The sequence below is a fragment of the Rana temporaria genome, chromosome 3, assembly GCF_905171775.1.
Source record: "Rana temporaria chromosome 3, aRanTem1.1, whole genome shotgun sequence".
In the NCBI taxonomy this organism is placed as follows: Eukaryota; Metazoa; Chordata; class Amphibia; order Anura; family Ranidae; genus Rana; species Rana temporaria.
This window is the reverse complement of record NC_053491.1, coordinates 125,693,124-125,714,998: the sequence shown is the minus strand read 5'-3', so window position 1 is coordinate 125,714,998 and position 21,875 is coordinate 125,693,124. Positions and strand designations below refer to the sequence as shown.

The following is a 21,875-nucleotide window of genomic DNA, read 5'->3' as shown; positions in this document are numbered from 1 at the left end:
TTTTCTTTTGTATTTTGATGTGTGCAATAAAAAGGGGTAACCCTGCCATTTCAGGGTAAAGCTAAATATAGATAATGGCATGTCTGACTGCATACTGAAAAGTCCTGCTTCCCAGGATCTGCCAGATCATCTCTAGATGCATCAAAAAGCATGCCATGATGTGGTTTCTATATTTTGTTTGTATTATTATTATTATTATTATTATTATTATTATTATTATTATTATTATTATTATTATTTTTTATTTCATTTTTGTTTGTTTTACCTTTTCACTAATCGGTCTGGTTCACAGACATCCATTTACACAGGAAATGCTTCAACCTTGTATGAACCCTGAACTTGTGGAAATGGGTCTGAGAACGTGTATAATGTGCTAAAAGCAGAATTAAACTTTTTGCATTTGCAGTTTGTGATCAGTCATGATGGCGGGGTTGATTTGCTAAAACTGGAGGGTGCAAATGTTCGTGGTAGCTAAAAATGGAAACTGATGGTTGACTGGCTGCACCATATTTTGCAGGCACTAGTTTTATTATTATACCTAATGTGATGTTTGTTCCCTGACCTATTGCAGTTAGTCTCTGCCCAATACTTTTCGCCCCTTATCTCAATTCATAACCAAGTTAAGAGCGTAGTATTATGCCTACAGCAGCATTGGATGTGAAGATTTTTCTTGGCTTTAACACAAAATCACGCAGAACACCTATAAGGAGCCAGGTAGCCAATGTGTGCTATTTGGGCCTTTTGTATTTTTAGTGGAAACACTTTTTCCCCTAAGGCAATTTACGATTTGACCGACTCCTGAATTATGCACACAATTCCCTAGTCATGATGTAGCAACCCTAGGTTTCTGTGCTATACTGTATTCCCCACTATATATCCCATTTTGCACCCCACAAATGTCTCATGGAAGATATTGCATGTGGGTTCTTGCGCTTGTAGCATAAATCTACCTCTAATTATGTTTATTGCTACATTTGGGTCCAGCTGCATAAAGTCTTTAAATGGTTAGGGTCCTCTTATTTTTCCAGGTTGGCCATTCATAATTTTTTTTTAAATGATTAGCTCACTCACATTCTGGGCAATGTAGTACTTCATGTCAAACATGTAGAGTGAGAAGTGGTTGTACACGTTATTTGGATGATATGTCTCTATGAACAGCTAATACATTTTAAAAGAAACATGTTCTAAAATAAAGTTAATATTTTTATAAAACTGAGATGTTTTTCTACTTTTGGTACTGCCTTCCCATTCTATTCTATGGGATGTGGTACCCTTTTTTTCTTTTTGACCTCTCACTGCCCTGCCCCAGCCAAAATGGACAATGTAGTAGTTTTTCACATGCATGGTAAAAATCAGATTTTTTTTTTTTTTTTTTTGCTAGAAAATTACTTGCAGGCCATTTGGGTCCCCACAGAAGCCTGACTAAACTATTTAGCAACCCCCACATCTTGCCGTGTTGCTAGGACTTGAAATCTATAGGTTTTCACTCCTGCAAAGTTGGGAATGAACATCCAGTGGTTTTCACATCCTAGCAACAAGTCAGGATAAGGAGGTCTCTAACTAGGAGACTTTTAACCACTTCCCGCCCGGTCAATAGCAAATTGGCGTCTGGGAGGTGGTTCTGTTATCCTGACTGGATGTCTATTGACGTCCAGCAGGATAACATGCCGGCGCGTGCCCGTGGGGGCATGCAGCGCGGCGATCGGTGATGCGGGGTGTCAGTCTGACACCCTGCATCTCCGATCTCGGTAAAGAGCCTCCGGGGAAGGGCTTTTTACCACGTGATCAGCCGCGTCCAATCACAGCTGATCACGATATAAACAGGAAGAGCCGTTGACAGATGACACACAGATGTGATTAGAGGAGAGCCGATCGGTGGCTCTCCTGACAGAGGGGTTTTGCGCTGATTTGTGTATCAGCGCAGCCCCTCCACGGATACCCACACTGGACCACCAGGGAAGCCGCCAGGACCACCATGGAAGCCCCAAGCATGTGGATGGCCAGGTACATCCCCCATGGCCGTCCACATATGCAAATTTTATGCCAATCAGTGCCCACAAATGGGCACTGATTGACACCATTGTGAAACACCTTAAATCTGTGATGCCCAGCAATGGCATCCATCGGTGCTTATCTGTGCCCACCTATCAGTGCTGCCTATTGGTGCCCATCAGTGCCACCTTTCAGTGCCACCTCATTGGTGCCCATCGGTGCCGCCTTATCAGTGCAGTCATATCAGTGCCCGTCAGTGCAGCCATATCAGTGCCCATCATTGAAGTAGAAAACATAGTTATTTACAAAAAAAATAACAGAAACAATAATAATAAAAACTGCAGAGGTGATCAAATACCACCAAAAGAAAGCTCTATTTGTGGGAACAAAATGATAAATGTGTTTAGGTACAGTGTAGTATGACCGCGCAATTGTCATTCAAATTGCGACAGCGCTGAAAGCTGAAAATTGACTTGGGCAGGAAGGTGTATAAGTGCCTGGTTTTGAAGTGGTTAAACAGTCTTTTAAAAGGACCCACATGGCCTACAGGTAAAACAATAAAACTAATCATTTTACAAAGCTGCACAGATTTTTTTTTTTTTCTTTTGGGACCCCTTGACTACATAGATTTTTTCCTGCAAAAGGTGTACGTAACCTTTTAAAATTGCCCTTGCTCATTAAGAGCCGGTTCACACAGGGGCGACCTGGGATTCGACTTGAAGTTGCCCCAAGTCGTCCCAAGTCGTGTGGTTGAGAAAATCAATGGAAGTGAATGGAGCCGTCTTAATACACACGCTCCGACTTCAGAAAAGGTTCCTGTACTACTTCAATCCGACTTGTAGGCAACTTGTACCCATTGATTTCAATGGAAGTCGCCTCAGAAGTCGGATCACTGTCTTAACTGAAGCAACAATACAGGAAGATAACATACATTTCTCAGGCAAACTCCTCCCTCCCACAGAGCTGATTGTTGTTTGATTGGCCACTGGAAAGCCTCCTGTCCTGGAGGCGACTTGAAGTTGCCTTGTAAGTTGCCTGATGATTTATACTCAAGTCGTGTCCAAGTTGCCTCCCAAAGTCGTGTTGGAAGTCGTGTTGCCCCTGTGTGAACCGGCTCTTAATGACAACAAAAACTATGGTAACCAAAATTGTCCATAGGCAACACTTGGAGCAGAACATTACTCCCCTTAGCTCCAGCGATGAGGTGTCCGCGAGCTACCTTGCCCAGCTGCTGACATTTCCAGGTCTCAATTGCCGGCCACTGTCATTGGTCGGGCTGGGATGACATCACTCCCGCACATGTGTGGGGAGTTCAGTCCAATTCGGCGTTCACAAATTTGTACAGTGAGCTACGCATGCGTGGCTCACTGTACAAGGGTGGACAGGCAGGTAAGTAGAGTCACCACAGGAGGGACTTCTCTCTTCTGCATTGAGAATTCTGTCTGTCCCTCAATTTGTATTATATAGCCTAAAGTTCCACTTTGAAAGTCTTTACAGGGCATCAGTTTAGAGTTGCTTAGAAATGACGGCCTTAGAATTGCTGCTCTCACTGTGATGTTTGCGATACCACACGTTTGCGGCCCAATTACGGTTTACATGTACATGAATGCCCCATGCGTGCGTTTGCATTTGTGTATGTGCGCACAGGTTCACAAGGCTGCTGTTATAACAAATTTTAATTTACAGTTTTTACTTTTGTTTCCCCATGTCCCCCCTGCCTTCCACTGCAGCTGAGCAAGCGCAGGTCTGTGCTTGGTCCAATGTGTACCCAGCATTTCGGTGGGTATTTTTATAGCTCTAAATCTGGAAACACTGAAAGCTGAGCACGTTCACGTTCAGTAATCACATGGCAGATCTGTTTTTGTGCTCCATTCTGAGAAAGTTCATCAGGTTACTTGGAACAGCGGGAAAGCCCAGGAACCACAGTAGGGGAGGGGGATGGTTGTCATCTTCACAGTAGTGTGGAAGTCATTGAAACTGGGAGGCTGCTGGGAAATAAATGCTACATTTTTATACGGCCTGTGAATTTTAAAGGATGTGTGAACTTTTTAGCTTCTTTTGGTAATTTTAAGCTGTCAGATGTTTAGCTTTTCCATTTCTGCATACTTGGAGAGCTGATTTTAAAGGGGTTGTAAAGGAAAACAATTGTTTTCATAATAAGCATCCCTTACCTGCAGACATTCCTCTTTTCACTTTCTCATTGTTTGTTTTTGCTCAGAAGTTGCTCTATTTCTTCTCTGTTCTGTTCACTTCCTGCTTGTCTGATTGTTACTCACCACCATGAAGGGAGGCTTTACTGCGGGGGTCAGTGACGTGCTCACCCCCTCCTGGGAACTACATCTGTGTGGCAGGACGCTGTCTACGTGTTAGAGACTTCAAGGAGGTGTGAATTACTGGGTGTGCCGCAATGCATACTGGGAAATTTAGTTCTTACATGAACGAGCGCCGCAAACCAGGAGGTGAATAGAAACTAGAACGCCGGAGGTGATATAGATGAAGGAATCTAATAGGTATTTACTCGTTTTTTAATAGAATCATTACACTATTCTGTCTGTCTACCTTGCAGACATTCATTTTAGGCAAAACAATTTTTTCATTTACAACTCCTTTAAGAACCTGGTTATTTATTATCTGTGTGGTCTTCCATGGCACTAGCTCTTGGGCATAAGGAGGTAGCAGGAACTTGTTGTGATAGGTATATGCCATTGCTTATCTACATTTGAAAATGTTGATTGACAGGCTGCCATTCTGATTTTATTTTGAGTCGAAGAATACTGCGGGTAGGTTTAAGCTGAGGTGTTTCAATGAATGTTTGTACGAACATTCATAAGAACATTTTTATACATTGACTGTATTAATATTATCAAAAAAAATGTAAAATTTTGGTTTGCCTTTAGGCTGCATTCACACTTCGGCATACAAAATCGCGGCGTTTTGTCCGGCGATTTGCGGCGACAAAACGCCGCGATTGTGAATGCAGCCTCACCCCCTCTATGGAGATGGTTCACATCTCCTATGCCGAAAGCCGCCTGAAAAAAAGGTCTGGGACTTTTTTTTCAGGCAGCAGGCGTATGGCGTTCGGCGTGGAGATGTGAACCATCTCCATAGAGGTGCATGTGTTTTCGTCCCTCTGGCGTCTCGGGGCTGCTGCAGCGTCGCACTATAGGCGACAAATGCCTAGGTGTGAATGGGGACTTAACGTCTGACTTTGGAACGAATGTAATTTCACGATCGAAAACCGCAACTGCTGTTAGAAATTCAGTTTGAGAGAAGTTTTTCTATCCTGTTCTTTATACTTTTCTCATCACTGTGTTCGAAAATGAATGCCCCCCCCTTTTTTTATTTTATTTTATTTATAACATTGTGTTGGACGTACAGTGTATGTACAGCATTTACATAGATTTGCCTGTGATGAGGATTAGGTAGTCACACGTGTTCACAGAAAACAATTGTAAGTCCAAATTACAGGATATCAGGACCCATGGTGTACAGAAAGATTGGGCTGTCAAACATTGTCTAACAAAAGTGTAATCCGTACATTAGAGCTGCACGATTAATCGTTAAAAAAAAATCTTTAATACGATTCAACCCCCTCATGATCTTAACCACTTCAGCCCCGGACCATTTTGCTGGTCAATGACCGGGCCACAGCGGATGACGCGGCGCGCAGGGGGGGGGGGGGGCGGTGCCGTGTGATACAGTTGGCGGCTATGGCCTGTATCACGGGAGCTCGCTCGCAAAAGCTTTCCACCATGCTCGCTCGCCTTAAGGTGGAAATCTTTTGCGAAGAGGAGCCGAGACAGTTGCTAAGGGGCCCCAGAAGACAGAGTTAGGGGACACTGTGCAAAACAAGCTGCACAGTGGAGGTAAGTATAACATGTTTGTTATTTAAAAAATTTGCCTTTCGTGTTCTTTAAGGCCTCGGTAAAAGGTAGAGCTGACAACTCCAAAATTTATATGAATATCTTTATTACTACATGATGGTGAGTTAAAGAGCTTGTTTACAGGCCTTGTTTACACGGGTTTACTACAGTGTACACCTGACCCGTGTGAGGGCGGTGCTTGCCCATACGGAAATGTACAGGTGTTGCGAGCATTCCTTTGCAGGCTGTTTCTTTTATGTCGGTTTTTCACACAGCCGCTGCTCCCAAATGTGCATTGCACTCTGTCTGCGCTGTACAACCGCATGCGCCCACCCCTATTGACTTGAATGGGAATACCCGCATGGGGAAGCACGGAGCCTCCAAACGCTGCCCTATCAAGGGTGAATGCTGCAGTACGCCTATGTGAATGAGGCCTAAATGATGTACTTTGAAATCTATTTTGTACAGGTTAACGATGGTTGATGTTCTTGCAGGTACAGATAATACACAAATCACAGGTTCCAGGGTAGTAAACATGCAATGTTAGCAAGTGGCTTGAAGCATGATGGGGTGTAATTTAGAATTAATGGCTTTAAGGTGCCCTAATGCAGCGCTGTGGTGTAAATGGCCCATTAACTATTTATTTACAGCACCTTTATCCATTAAATATCTGTCCCAAATTGCTTGAATTTTAATTTATTTTTTTCTTCAGTGGTACCTGGACTGCAGTATAGAAAAAAGTTCTTGGGTTGTAATGCTGATATTGTGTGATTTGTTGGAAAAAGCAATGAGTAATTTTATTTTCCTATTACTAGTCATAGTCAGATGAGCTTTTAGATCATGCTTGGCTGTTCAATACTGGCTAAAATGAATGTTATTCACAGCTTGTGTTCCATATTGTAACCAACTAGAGATGACAAAGGGCCATATTCTCAAATAATTTACGCAGGCGTATCAGCAGATACGCCGACGCAAGTCCGATCCTATGTTTAAGTGTATTCTCAAACTGAGATACACTTAAACATGCCTAAGATACGACGGCCTGCGCCGTTGTATCTTAGGCTGCAATATTTACGCTGACCGCTAGGTGGCGGTCAGCGTAGAATATGCAAATGACTAGTCACGCCGATTCTCTAACGTACGCTTGCCCGCCGTAGTGTTTTAACGTCGTTTCCATACGCGATACGCGGCGTAAAGATAAAGATGCCCCCTAGGTGGCGTACTCAATGTTAAGTATGGCCGTCGATCCCGCGTCGAAATTTGAAAATTTAACTTCGTTTGCGTAAGTCGTCCGTGAATGGCGCTGGACGCCATTTACGTTACAGTCAAAACAAATGACGTCCGTGAGACGTCATTTAGCGCAATGCACGTCGGGTAATTTACCAGACGGAGCATGCGCATTACGATCGGCGCGGGAGCGCGCCTAATTTAAATGATCCACGCCCCCTACCAGGATCATTTGAATTAGGAGGGCTTGCGCGGGTGGACTTTACGCGACGCCGCCAAAAGTTTACAGGTAAGTGGTTTGGGAATCAGGCACTTGCCACTTAAACTTGCGGCGGCGTAACGTAAAGGACATACGTTCCGCCGCCTCAGATCTATAAGAATATGCCCCAAAGTCTTTTATTGAATGGAATAGTTGCATGTGTTCCGTAAACTGATTTTAAAGTGGTTTATCACTTCCAATACTAAATCTTGGCTTACTAAACTTTAGGCTAAGTCAGTGTTTCTCAACTCCAGTCCTCAAGGCACCCCAACAGGTCATGTTTTCCAGCTTACCATTATTTTGCACAGTTGATTTGATCAGTTTTACTGCCTAATGCTGACCATACACTATACGAAAATTCGGTCGTTCAGACAGGTCTTACGTTTTTCGAACAGTTAATGGGCACAAAATCGATTATCGTTGGGACATTTTTGAGCCGAAAAAACGAAGGACACACTTGGAAATTTTCTGCCGAACGATAAATCGGAAGGTTAATGTGTTTCCCGTCCGAACTTTCTGCACTAGGTATATGTAAAAAAAATAAAAAAATGTTTTTATTTATGTCCACTGATGGATTTATCGGTCATTACATGATGGCACGTTTTTCGAAAGTTCGTTTGGGCGATTTTTCGTGGAGTGTATGGCCAGCATTAGTAATTACCACAGCGGTTTAATCTGAGTGAGATCCTAAAAACATGACCTGTTGGGGCGCGTTTAGGACACAAATTGAGAAACACTGGGCTAGGTTTTCAGCTGCGTGTCTTGCGCATTTGCTGAAGCGCAGGAACACACAACAATCAACTTTAAAGGGTTTGTAAAGGAATTATTTTTTTTTAATCTTAATAGCTTCCTTTACCTTAATGCAGTGCTGTTTTCATGTCCTCATTGTTGGTTTTTGCTCTCAAGTTGCTGTAATTCTTCTCTGATCTCCACACTTCCTGGTTGTCTGTTTCCTGATAACCACAGTACTGGGAGCTTTCTCTCTGTGGTCACTAATCAAGGAGGTGTGATTACTGTGTGTCTAAAACCCCACAGCACCAATCAGTTTTGTTTTCCAAACCATCACTGCCCTGTATTGGCTCTGTGGCTCTGTACATCACAGAAGCAGGAAACAAAATGCATAAACGAAACTAGAAACTGCAGGTACATTATGATTGATTTTAAAAATGATTAAAAATAAATAAAAAGGAATCGGTTAACTATTATGTCTCTATACCCTGTATAAATGGTCATTTCAGCAAAAAAAAATGTTTTCCTTTACAACTCCTTTAGCTTTGTGTTCTAAGGGGCCCGTTCACATTTTATTAAGATTCTTGCAGTGAGATTTTGGATGCGGTGCAATTTTTTTTTTTTTTGGCCCATAGATTTCAATGGGAGCGAGCACATGCTTTTTTGGGCATTTTTTTTGTATTTCCTCCTTTTACAAAAAAATGCAGAAGAGGCATCAAAAATGTACAGCAAAAAAATGTATAAAAGGCACATGCCCAGATGAGCACCTAGTCTTAAATGAGACCCATAGTAGAATTGTAACCTAAAGCCATGTTAACAGTTGTGCTGAAGGAGGCTCAACTGGCCAATCCACTCCTTTTTGAAGATTAGGTTTTTGTTTCATAGGTAGCATGGAAATTATCCTGCTTTTCCTGCAACCTAAAAATATAATCAAAACAGACTCTATTTTACGAAAAAAAAAAAAAAAAAAAAAAAGGCTACAAGTAAGACCTTTAACATCTGAAAGAAGTTGGCGTCCCTGCCAGGCTGGTTTTTAGCTTTCTGTTACAATAAATCACATCAAGGATCTTTACTGAAGCGCCAGCTTATTTTGCTTTGGAACAATATAAACTATCACTCTAAGAACTTGTGACCATTGTAAATGTACCTATACCTTTTATAGTATTGCGGGGTTTGCCAAGTTGCTGAGCTCTTTTATTTTGCTGTAGTTGTGAATGTGCCAATAGTAAACAGTACAGTAAAACCTTGGTTTGAGAGTACCTTGGTTTGAGAGCAAGGCAAGCAAAATTTTTTTTAAATAAATTTTGACTTGATATACAAGCGATGTCTTGATATACAAGTAGTGTCATGTCGCAACTGAGTATAAAAAAGAGGCGCCTCCAAGTGTAGCGACACAGTTACATTTAGAAACTCGCATGGTTGATGATTAAAAGAGGCACATCTAAGTATGCAGGCATCCGGGTAAAGATGTCCTCCACACCGCCATTGACATCATCCCTTCCACTCTGCGCTGCACGAGTCGTTCAAGCCTCGCTTTCAGAATGCTCTACTGCAGGGTAGTCTTCTCGGTCACGATTGCAGACAGCTTTACCCCAGATGTCCGCATACTTAGATGTGCCTCTTTTAATCATCAGCCATGTGAGTTGCTAAATGTTATACCTTCAATAAATGTAACCATATTACTACACTTAGAGGAGCCTCTCTTTTTTATTTTACACTCTGTAGCTCCTGCTGAATTTTGCTAATACCCTTGTGGAGGCTTCGATTTGTGGATGGACATTTTATGGTTACACAACCTATCGCATTTGTTATAATCTTTTTTTTTATATGGAATTTAACCCTTTCCCGCCGAGTGTACGCTGATATGCATCCTCCGCTTTCAGGGGTTATACCGGGATGATGCCCGCAGCTGCAGGCACATTATACAGGTATCATCTTTTAGAGCCGCTTGGTTGTTATCCCAGAGGAGCGGGAGGGGACACCCCCCCCCCCTCTGCTGCTCTTACCAGACCTCCCACCGGGAGGCCCGATTCACGACATGCCATCTCCGGCGCCTAGAGAGAGGCTAAATCGAAGCCGCAAGCGGCTTTGATTTAGTCTCTTCAATGTAAACACGAAAGCAAGGTCATGACCTTACTTCCGGGTTACTCGGCTGCCAATGGCACTGGATTTAAAAAAAATACACAGTGTTCAGAATTGCCGTTTTCGGCGATCTGAATACATTGAAGTGCAAAGGAGGGATTTGGGGTCTTTTAGACCCCTGATCCCTCCATAAAGAGTTCCTGTCACCACTTATTACTGTCACAAGGGATGTTTACTAACCTTGTGACGGCAATTAAAGTGATCCAAAAAAAAAAACCACAATTCTATATTATAAATCTATATATTTTTTAAAGTGCCCCTGTCCCCGCGAGCTCGCGCAGCAAAGAAAACGCAAGTCTTTCCCGCATATGTAAACATTGTTCAAATCACACATGTGAGGTATCGTCGGAGCGAGAGCAATAATTCTAGATGTAGACCTCCTCTGTAACTCTAACCTGGTAATCGTTATTAGTTTTTTAGAGGTGCGCCTATGGATATTTTTAGTTAACCGTTGTTTGTCGCCATTCCACGAGCGCATGCAATTATAAAGCGTGACATGTTTGGTATCTATTTACTTGGTATAATATCATCTTTCACATTATTATACAAATAAATTGGGCTAACTTTACTTATTTTTTTTTAAATTCATGAAAGTAAATTTTTCTGAAAAAGTTGCTTTTAAAACACCACTGCACAAATACCTTGTGACATAAAATATTGCAACAATCGCCATTTTATTCTCTGCTAAAAAAACCTATATATAATGTTTTTGGGGGTTCTAAGTAATTTTCTAGCAAAAAATACGGATTTTAACTTGTAAACGCCAAATGTCAGAAATGGGCTTAGTCATGAAAGGGATAAACTGAAGGACTTTATGAATAAATGGTTATGGAACGAATCATTTGAGTTTTTTCCATTATTTCTTATGGGGAAATTTCATTTGATATACAAGTGCTTTGGATTACAAGCATGTTTCTGGAACGTATTATGCTCGCAATCCAAGGTTTTACTGTAATATTAACCACTTCCATACAGGGCACGTACGCACCTTCCCGCCCAAGCCAATTTTCAGCTTTCAGCACTGTGGCACTTTGAATGGCAATTGCGCGGTCGTGCTACACTGTACCCAAACAAAATTGGCTTCCTTTTTTCCCCCACAAATAGAGCTTTCTTTTGGTGGTATTTGATCACCTCTGCGATTTTTTTTTTTTTTTTTTTTTTTGCGCAACAACTAAAAAGACTGAAAATTTTGAAAAAAAATTATGTTTTTATTTTTTTCGGTTAATTTTTTTGTAAATAAGTAAGATTTCTCTTTCAATTAAGGCCACTGATATGGCGGCACTGATGGGCACCGATGAGATGGCACTGATGGACATCGATGAGGTAGTACTGACGGGCACAGATGAGGTGGCACTGATTGGCGGCGCTGGTATGCGGCACGGATGGGCACACATGGGTGGCACGGATGGGCACACATGGGCGGCACTGATGGGCACACATGGGCGGCACTGATGGGCACTTATGGGCGGCACTGATGGGCACTCATGGGCGGCACTGGGCACTCATGGGCGGCACTGATGGATAATTATGGGTGGCACAGATGGGCACTGATAGGTGGGCACTGGGCATGGATGGGCACTGTGGGGTGGCACTGATGGACACTGTGGGGTGGCACTGATGGACACTGTGGGGTGGCACTGATGGACACTGTGGGGCGGGACTGATTTACACATGTTGCCAGTCAGTGCCCATTTGTGGGCACTGATTGGCATCTTTTTTATTGCTTTTTTTTTTTTTCAGACTTTATTTTTTTTTCAAGATTATTATTTTTTTTTTCAAGACTTTTTTTTTTTGCCCGCTTCCCTGGTGGTCCAGGGTGGGCTTCCCTGGTGGTCCATGTGGCGATCCGAGGGGGGGCTGCGCTGATAAACAATCAGCGCGAACCCCCCCCTGTCAGGAGAGCCGCCGATCGGCTCTCCTCTACTCACGTCTGTCAGACGCGAGTGAGGAAGAGCCATCAACGGCTCTTCCTGTTTACATCGTGATCAGCTGTGATTGGACACGGCTGATCACGTGGTAAAGAGTCTCCGTGAGAGACTGTTTACCGAGATCGGTGTTGCGGGGTGTCAGACTGACACCCTGCAACAACGATCGCCGCGCTGCGCGCCCCCGGGGGCGCGCAGCGGCTCAGAATCCTGAGGACGTCATATGACGTCTAGTCAGGATTCTACCAACCACTTTGCCGACGTCAATTTGTCATTGGCGGGCGGCAAGTGGTTAAAGTGGTTCCTTTTTATAAATTTTTTTTTTTCATTCTAGTGTGCACAGAAAGAGTTCCTATGGGACTGCACAATTTTCTGCAGTATTTTTTTTAAAGGTTTTCTAGAAAATGAATTTCTACAAAGCGAACGTTCTAAAAATAAATGAGCTATAATTGGAAATCGATTATTGCAATTTTTAGCGAAATAACTTTCGAGATCCGTCCACAGTCATCTCTCATTTCTTGTTTGCTGAGCATGAAATATACATAGGCTGTGCCAGAGGGCCTTGCAGTGCATTTCTGTTTTCAAGCAGCAAAGCCGGATTCAGATGGTCAGTAGCCATCGAACCAGAGTCAGATGAAAACATACAGATGTTTGGAGCACAGGCGATCAAATACACATCTAGGCAGTGCATGAATTATTGATTGACTCGCAAGCCTTGACATGGCTGTTGAGCAAGTCCAGCTATGTTCCTGGTACTGCTGTATTAGACACGGGAGAAAACAATATGGTGGGAATGTTAAAGCCTAATTTGTAATTTTATTAGAATGTAGCAAGCTATGAACAAACCGCTTGTTCATGCAGATTACCGTTGAATAGAAATACGGGTTTCATTTGCAAATGACCCACGTGATTTACTGTGTTTTAAAAACCATACTGGGAATAAGCGGAATGTTTATTTAATTACTTTTAGTGCTAATGGTATAACGTGCAGCAACCAATATCCCATTGATTATATAGATGAGAACAAAGGGAGTGTACAGTAACACAAATATGAGAAAAGTTCATTTAGAAAAAATGAGCCTTGAATTGAACACGTATTATAATTTGTATATAAAGCCAATCAGTCTTGCTGGGGGTAGATAATGGTTAAAAAAGCTGAATCTGTCCTGGAGAAAATGCTACAGCAGGCTCCCTTCAGTGCTGCATTTACTGTGTAAATGGTCCTATAATATCTGCCAAAGAGTTAAGCCATTCAAATTGGTTGACCTTTTCCTTCCACAGTGATAATGTGACCATTTCTTTATCGTACATCACGGGACACAGAGCGGCATTCATTACTATATGGGTTATATGGAGTACCTTCAGGTGTAGACACTGGCAATCTCAAACAGGAAATGCCCCTCCCTATATAACCCCCTCCCATAGGAGGAGTACCTCAGTTTTTCCGCCAGTGTCTTAGGTGTTAGTCATGGTTTAGCTTGCCTCCACATCCTTGGGATTAGGTGAGCTAACCGGTTCTGTCCAAAAAAGCCTCAGCGCTAAAGTGGTCAGTAACCGGACCCCAAACCCTTGGGGTATAGCCCATAATGCTTTTCTTTTTAGAGAGCTGGACCCTGGGCCCAGAACTTAGAAACCTTTGGGTGCCTAATGTTTCTGTTGCCAGAGTGCTATATGGGCCCAGGACAGTGGATCCTTCATAGGAACCCAGGGCCTGAAGGTCTAGACATCCCCACCGAGATGGGGGAAGATTGGGCCTCTTGCTTGGCAAAGTCCTGCGGCATGGAGCAGGTAAGTGAGGGGAAAACTTGCGGAACTTGGTTCTTAGCAGGTTTTTTCTGGGGGGTCACAGGGGACATGCCTAAAGTTATGCACTGCATCTGGCAAACTAGTCACATATCATAAAGATAGGATGGCTCTATATGTATTATTCCCCATAAGATGTGACCTCCCTTGTAGTGTTGGAAAAGCATTGAGTGGGGCCTGTGTTATATAAAAATATATGTGTGTGTCAGAGAGCTGTGCTTACCTGCAAGCCTCCAGGCGATGCTCCATTCAGTCTTCCTCCTCACGGCCTGCAAAGCAGGCAAAACGCTGACCTCCTCATGGCTGCAGTTTGCTGGAGCAGAGAGGTCCCTTCCTCCCAACCCCACCCCCCCCCTGTCGGGAGGGGCATTTCCTGTTTGAGATTGCTGGGGGGGAAGGGCGGGTCAGTGGCTTAAGGAAGGGGCGGCCCTTCCTTGTTTGTTCCATATAGCTCATTCAATACTTTGGAACTGAGGAGGAAAGACCAGAACGGCAAGCACGGGGCGCCGAGGACACACAGTGGCCAGAAAGAATATTGCAGTCTTCAGAAAGACTGTTTTCAAGCCTAGGAATAGGCTGTTTCTTTTCCATCTCATAGTTTTTCTTGCAATACTACTCAGGGGGACAGAATGTTTTTTCTTTCCTAGATTTGAAAAAAAAAAAAAAAAAAAAAAGAGAAGTGTCATCTAGGGGAGAGGAAGCATTTTTTATCCCCCAAACAGGTGTTTGGGCATTTAACTATTTATAAGTCCCAGGTACCAATAAGTAGCAGGTGTACCTCGGTATTGTACCATGGCATCAAAAAACAAGGGTACAAGAGGTGGGGATTCCCCCAGAGAGTCTGAGGTCTCGGACAATGCTATGCCGCTGCTTTCCCCACAGGGAGCCTTGGGGCCATCGGGATCTGGGGCTGGAGCTGACGCGGGTCAGTCCAACCCTAAGATGGTCACGGAGGAGGTATTACTCACCTCTTTAAAAGAGATGCAGAAAAGCATGGGTAAAATGATAGCCGCAGCTATGCGGGGCAGTAAGCGGAATAGATCTCCGTCGCCCGAGCGCGGACCCTCAGAAGAGGAGGTCCTTTCCTCAGGGGAATTGGACGACCTCTTGGACAAGGACCAAGTAGGTTCAGGGATCGAAGATCCGGATACAGAGGAGTCTGGGGCAGTCTCCCTGAGGGAGAGCTGGTGGATTCAAGGATTGTCGGACTTGGTCCATAGGGCATTCAACTTGCCAGTACCAGATCTCCAGGTATCGACGGTTTCAGCTTTGGGTTCACTGAGGGCGCCTCAAAGCAATGCTGTGTTTCCGATCCATCCTCTATTAGAGGGAGTTTTGTTCCAAGATTGGAACAAGCCAGATAAGATCTTCTTACCACCTAAGAAGTTCTCTGTCCTATATCCTATGGAAGAAAAATTTTCCAAAAGATGGGCTACTCCTGCAGTGGACCCAGCCATCTCATGTGTTAACAAATCGTTAACATGCCCTGTAGAAAACATACAGGTGTTCAAGGATCCAGTTGATAAGCGCTTGGAAGCACTACTTAAGAACTCCTTCACTACTGCAGGGGCAGTAGTACAGCCAGCTGTGGCTGCGATTGGGGTCGCTCAAGCATTATCGGATCAATTTAAGCAGATGCTTAAACTTATTCCTGCCCAGCAGGCAGAAGAATTTTCGGATGTCCCTAAGGCCATATGTTTTACGGTAGACGCAATCAAGGATTCTATCCAGCAAGCGTCACGTTTATCGTTATCCCTTATCCATATGAGAAGACTCTTATGGTTAAAAAGCTGGGAGGCTGAGCCCCCATGCAAGAAGCTCCTGGTAGGGTTCCCCTTCCATGGAGGACGACTCTTCGGAGAAGACCTAGATAAATACATTCAGACCATTTCAAACGGCAAGAGTACTCTCTTGCCAACTAAGAAGAAGGTTCAGGGGCCTGCGTTTAAACGACAGTATTCCCCTGGGCAGGGGCCCTCTAATGCCAAGCAGTATCGACGGCCTCCTGCAAAAGCAAACTTCGGCTTCAACAGCAAATCACAAGGACAGGCTGTTAGAGGCAAAAGGCAGTGGTTTCGCAAACCAGCAAAACCAGCCCCCAAGCCAACCTTATGAAGGGGCGCCCCCACCCACGAAGGTGGGGGGAAGGCTGCGACTCTTTTCAGAGATTTGGGAAGCCAGCATTCCCGACGAGTGGGTACGGTCTTCCGTGGCCACAGGCTACAAATTAGATTTCCTAAGGTTTCCTCCTCCTCATTTCCAGGAGTCGAGGATTCCAAACGATCCGCCTCGGATTCCGGCCAGCCTGGAACAGGGGCTGGGTTTCTACTCCAACCTATTCATCATCCCCAATGGAGATGTCAGGCCAATTTTGGACCTAAAGATGGTAAATGCATATCTAAAGATCCGCTCATTTCGGATGGAATCCGTGCGGTCAGCAGCTGCCACACTCCAGAAGGACGACTTCATGGCGTCCATAGACATAAAGGATGCCTACCTTCATGTTCCAATTTATCAGCCACATCAAAGATATCTACGCTTCATGGTGGCTTTGCGTCACTTCCAATTCGTGGCGCTTCCCTTCGGGTTGGCTACGGCCCCCCGGGTGTTCACGAAGGTCCTAGCTCCGATCCTAGCCAAGCTAAGGATCCAAGGGGTCACGATCCTAGCATACCTGGACGACCTCCTAGTCATAGACCACTCGTCTCCCGGCTTGGAGCGAGCAGTGGCCCTCACGGTCCAATACCTCGAGAGGTTCGGCTGGGTCCTAAATCGAGAAAAGTCAGCTTTCCAGCCCACAAGGCAGTTGGAATATCTCGGCATGAGATTAGACACAGAACAACAAGGAGTGTTCCTACCTCTGAGGAAGGTAAAAGCCATCAAGGAATTAATCCTACTGGTTCTAAGCAAGAAAGAACCGACTATTCGCCTATGTATGAGGTTACTAGGCAAGATGGTGGCCACATTCGAGGCGGTACCATACGCCCAGAGCCACACTCGCATCCTACAGGCAGCCATCCTGTCAGCATGGAGCAGAAGGCCACAGGCCTTGGATATCCCGTTGCCGCTCTCATCAAGAGTCCGACAAAGTCTGTGTTGGTGGTTAGACCCTCAGAATCTACTGAAAGGGAAGTCTTTCAGCCCAGTGGCTTGGAAGATAGTGACCACAGACGCCAGCCTGACGGGCTTGGGAGCAATTTTGGATGGTTGCACTCGCCAAGGTACTTGGGCAAAGCCAGAGAAGCAGTTGCCCATCAACATCTTGGAGCTCAGAGCTGCTCGACTAGCCCTCAGGGCTTGGACGTCAAAATTGCAGGGGTTCCCGGTGAGAATTCAATCAGACAATGCCACGGCCGTGGCATACATAAATCACCAAGGGGGAACCAGGAGTCAAGCCGCTCAGAGAGAGGTGAGCTTGATTCTCCTATGGGCAGAGGCTCATGTGCCCTGCATATCGGCAATATTCATTCCAGGAGTGGACAACTTTCAGGCGGACTTCTTAAGCCGCCAGACTCTATGGCCGGGGGAATGGTCTCTGCATCCACAAGTCTTTCAAGCACTCTGCCAAAGATGGGGAGTGCCGGACGTGGATATCATGGCATCGAGACTCAACAAGAAACTAGACAGGTTCATATCCCGCTCAAGGGATCCGATGGCCTGCGGAACCGATGCGTTGGTTTGCCCTTGGCATCAGTTCAAACTTCTTTATGCGTTTCCCCCGCTCCAGTTACTACCCCGCCTGCTGCGCAGGATCCGGGTGGAGCACATACCAGTCATCCTGGTAGCTCCAGCATGGCCCAGAAGGGCATGGTACTCGCTAATCTTAAGGATGGTAGTGGGAGACCCTTGGACTCTTCCTCTACGGCCAGACCTGCTATCGCAAGGTCCGATCCTCCACCCTGCCTTACGGCATCTAAATTTGACGGCCTGGAAGCTGAATCCCTGATTCTCAGGGGTAGAGGTCTGTCTCAGAAAGTAATCTCTACCCTAATCAGAGCCAGGAAACCGGTCTCTAGGGTGATTTATTACAGGGTCTGGAAGGCCTATGTAGGCTGGTGTGAGTCCAAGCGATGGCTTTCTCGCAAATTTACCATCGATAGAGTATTAAGTTTTCTCCAGCTAGGAGTGGATAAAGGATTGGCATTAAGCACAATCAAAGGACAGATTTCTGCTCTGTCAGTGTGGTTTCAGCGGCCGCTGGCCACCCACTCGCTGGTTAAGACCTTCCTTCAAGGGGTCTTACGTATTAGACCTCCAGTTAAATCCCTGCTTTGTCCGTGGGATTTAAATCTTGTTCTGTCAAGTTTACAGAAACAACCGTTTGAGCCGTTGGCTGATATTCCTTTGGTTCTACTGACAAGGAAGTTAGTATTTTTGGTTGCCATAGTTTCCGCAAGAAGAGTTTCGGAGCTGGCGGCCTTATCCTGTAAGGAACCATATCTTGTTTTTCATAAGGACAGGGTCGTTCTCCGCCCTCATCCTTCCTTCCTACCGAAGGTCATATCCAGTTTTCATTTGAACCAGGATTTGGTATTACCATCCTTCTTCCCTAAACCTACTTCCAGAAAGGAAGGGTTGCTGCATACCTTGGATATCGTCAGGGCCATGAAGGCCTATCTTAAAGCTACAAAGAAGATCCGGAAAACAGATGTGCTGTTCATTCTACCGGATGGGCCCAAGAAGGGGCAGGCAGCTGCAAAGTCCACCATTTCTAGGTGGATTAAGCAATTAATCACTCAGGCCTACGGCTTGAAAGGGTTGCCTCCTCCAGTATCATTAAAGGCTCATTCTACTAGAGCCATGGGCGCCTCCTGGGCAGCACACCACCAGATCTCTATGGCTCAAGTTTGCAAGGCGGCAACCTGGTCTTCTGTCCACACGTTTACAAAATTCTACAAGTTGGACGTAAGAAGGAATACTGATACTGCCTTCGGGCAGGCAGTGCTGCAGGCTGCAGTTTGAGACCCTCGGATTCCGGGGGCTCCTCTTTTTTGAGTTAAATTTAAAATTTAAAAATTATTTTTCTCAACTAAGTTGGATTTATTATGATTTGAGTATATCTCTAAATTAAATCCTTTTGTCTTGGAGATGTTCTCCCTCCCCTCATTGTAAGCATTGCTTTGGGACATCCCATATAGTAATGAATGCCGCTCTGTGTCCCGTGATGTACGATAAAGAAAAAGAGATTTTTAATACAGCTTACCTGTAAAATCTTTTTCTTGGAGTACATCACGGGACACAGAGCTCCCACCCCTCTTTTTTGAGGACCATTTTGGGAGGCATACTGCTTGCTACAAAACTGAGGTACTCCTCCTATGGGAGGGGGTTATATAGGGAGGGGCATTTCCTGTTTGAGATTGCCAGTGTCTACACCTGAAGGTACTCCATATAACCCATATAGTAATGAATGCCGCTCTGTGTCCCGTGATGTACTCCAAGAAAAAGATTTTACAGGTAAGCTGTATTAAAAATCTCTTTTTTGCGTTTATGGAGCAGTATTTTCTCCCGGGTAGGCGAGTATTTCAAAACGATTTCAAACCCAGTAAGTCTGTTATCATAATTGGCATGAGGCTTAGGGTGCCTTCACATGGGCTTGTCTGTGAACGACTCCACTTTGCTCAGCAGGGATTGGTCTGCTGTTCCACGCTGAGCAGGCGGATGACCGGTTTATCTCTGCTCACTCTGCGGAGACAGACTTGTCAGAGCCCCGCTCTCCTCTATGGCGATCAGAAGAAAATGGACTGCCTGTCCATATAAATCCGATCTGATTCTCCAGATGAATGGAAAATAGGGTTTCCACCCGTCTGGGTTGCACAGACAGGAACAGAGGGGATACCAGTGGATGTCAGCGGACATGTCACCACTGACATCCACTGCTCCATAGAGGTGCATTGAGCTTCCGATCAGGTCCGCCTGAAAAACTGACAGGCAGACCTGATCGGAGCGCCCACGCCAGGTGCTTTTCAACTGGCGGACTCGGCCAACAGATCTGCCTGCTTGGCAAAGGGACATCTCTGCTGATCCCCGCTGAGAAGGCCCGTGTCCGCTCTGCTGATGTAGAGAAGACAAGGACACAGCCCGCTTTCCACCATGGGCGGTCAGATGTAAACAGAATGCATGTCAGTTTCCATCTGGTGTCATCCGATCACCAGACGGATGGGGAATGGAACCCCCTATCCATCTGTTTTTTTGGTGGATCGGATGCCGGTGGTCACATGTCCATTAACATCCGCCAATCCATAGAGGACCTGGCTAAATTTTGATCCATGTGTGGTTGACTTTAGGGATTCATTTACTGGCTGGGCTTCTTGCGTTTATATGTTGATGAGGACAGACCTGTGGTACGCTCACAGAACGAGAAGTTTTTTGTTTGTTTTTTCGTTCAACCCAGCGGGCTTTACCCCATGGTACACATGGCCCTGTCGCAACATTTTTGTACTGCTACCATCAATTTAAAACTTACCTTATTTTTTTTCCGTATAGTTGTACATTTTCTCAGTTTAAACATATGATCTATTTTCTATTTTTTTTTTTATTTTTTTATTTTTTTATCGTGAATAAAATATAGGTTTGAAATTTGCAAATCATTACATTCTATTTTTATGTAGATTTTACACAGCGTCCCGACATGAGGGGTTGTAATATGTCTGCCTGTCCATGACAAGCCTTGTTGGGCACACATACATTTTATCTCTGATTTTATATGAATTTAATTTTTATGTAAATATGTGAATTTCTGTTTATCACTAGTTTTAAGTTTTGCACATCTCAAGCAAAATGTCAGCAGATTTAGAAGTGCTGACCTTTATGAATGGCACATTGATTAAGGGCTTGCTAGACTTCCTGGATGGTTGGGTGATGGTTAAGTGTTTTTCTTGAAGTATCACTTTATACCTTCTAGCAGCTCTTTATCTTAATGCGATTTATATATTTTAAAAATGCAACTATTGAAAATACTTTATTTTGACTTGATTTCGGTGTCTTTATAGCTAAAATGTAATCTGCTTATATTTTTTCCTTCCCTACTCCTCCCGCCCCACCATCAACATGCTAAATACAGCTTTAATAAAGGCTGGTCTTAGTAGCTGGCAGGGTCCTAGTTTAGCATAGTTTCTTAAAGATATCACAAGTACCCTGCCCTATGCCCCACCTTCTGGCTCAGAAATACAAAAGATAGTTGGAGGGAATGTTTCAAAGCGATTTATGGAAGGGTACACACCTTTAGTACTGCTAAGCATGACAAGTGGGGAGGAACCAGCAAAATGGTAGCCTCCAGCAAGAAGAACGGAAACAGTTTACAGAACACACTTATTTTGGTATCATAAATATTAATGTGGAATGTATGTTTTTTGCGATACAGCACTACTTTATTTTAACCGACAATTGGGACACTGTACCCAATTAACATTGTTATATATATATATATATAACAATTTTTTTAGGAAGGCATGAGAGTGCGTTGGTCGCCGGTGCGATATGTCTTGTGAAGGGTCCGGGCTAACATTGAAGTCGCCGCCTAAAATTAGGGAGCCCTCCTTTGAATTCCATCAGTCGGTCCAGGACCGTGTCGAGGAAGGTCAATTGGTTTGAGTTGGGGGCATAAATGTTAGCAAAGGTATATTTTATACCTGCTATGGATCCCTTCAAAAAAACATATCTACCCTGTGGATCTACAAGATCACTTGAGTGCTGGAATGGGCAGGTTTTGTGGATGGCTATCGTTGTACCTTGGGATTTGCTAACCGGGGATGTGCTGAGATACCACTGGCTGTACAGGGAGTGCAGAATTATTAGGCAAGTTGTGTTTTTGAGGATTAATTTTATTATTGAACAACAACCATGTTCTCAATGAACCCAAAAAACTCATTAATATCAAAGCTGAATATTTTTGGAAGTAGTTTTTAGTTTGTTTTTAGTGGGATATCTGTGTGTGCA

General features: G+C 44.3%; 1 protein-coding gene across 2 annotated transcripts in view; it reads left to right on the top strand.

The window, feature by feature from the left end:
- Positions 1-21,875, top strand: part of USP6NL (USP6 N-terminal like) — a 252,946-nt gene that overhangs the window by 31,836 nt on the left and 199,235 nt on the right. The gene's annotated exons all lie outside the window — the stretch shown is intronic.